We start from the raw sequence: 993 nt of genomic DNA, 5'->3' as shown, positions 1-993 counted from the left end.
CCAGTTGAACACGATCCCTGGTCGAGTGCAGGAATGGAAGAAGTCCTCGGCTCGGTGTGGTGCAGATGTTGCTCTGTGTCTTGCCCGAGTCCACTGTAAGGATGCACGAGAAGAGAAGCTGGCGGCCCTTCGGGTGGCCAATACCAAGAAGCACGACTTCAGGTCCTTTATGGAAACTTTCCTTGCAGCTGCCACTCGGATCGCCGACGGAATTGACCTTGATGAATTCGTTGCTCCTTCCAGCCCTCCACAGGAGGGATAAAAAACTTATTCTGGCTCGACGCTTTTAAATTTGCCTCGGTATGCCGAGTGGAATTGTAACCGATAAACCTTAACAGGCTTAACGCCTGAGCACTCTCGGTTCCTTTAGATATCGATTCAAACTTGAATTTGGTGCTTGAATATGATTGCCTTTGGCTCGAAATGTCTTTTGTAGGTCCAAAGCAAGGCGCCTTTACTGCAATCGACTTATTCTTCAGTCCACTTAGGCGAGCACTGGGCTGCAGCTAAGTCCCCGAGTGAGAGGTTTACTCTTCACTTGGCAGGATTTTGATAACTTAGGCGAGTGCTTGGACTGCAGCTAAGCCTCCGAGTGAGAGGGTTGCTCTACACTCGGTAGGATTTTGATAACTTAGGCGAGTGCTTGGACTGCAGCTAAGCCCCCGAGTGAGAGGGTTGCTCTACACTCGGTAGGATTTTGATAACTTAGGCGAGTGCTTGGACTGCAGCTAAGCCTCCGAGTGAGAGGGTTGCTCTACACTCGGTAGGATTTTCGTAACTTAGGCGAGCACAGGGCTGCAGCTAAGCCCCCGAGTGGAAGGTTGGCTTACCACTCGGTAGGATTTTCGTAACTTAGGCGAGCACAGGGCTGCAGCTAAGCCCCCGAGTGGAAGGCTGGCTTACCACTCGGTAGGATTTTTATAACTTAGGCGAGCACAGGGCTGCAGCTAAGCCCCCGAGTGGAAGGCTGGCTTACCACTCGGTAGGATTTTC

This window comes from Triticum aestivum, chromosome 7B (assembly GCF_018294505.1).
Source record: "Triticum aestivum cultivar Chinese Spring chromosome 7B, IWGSC CS RefSeq v2.1, whole genome shotgun sequence".
NCBI classification, from domain to species: Eukaryota; Viridiplantae; Streptophyta; class Magnoliopsida; order Poales; family Poaceae; genus Triticum; species Triticum aestivum.
The sequence above is the reverse complement of the archived record's forward strand: the minus strand, read 5'-3'. Positions refer to the sequence as shown.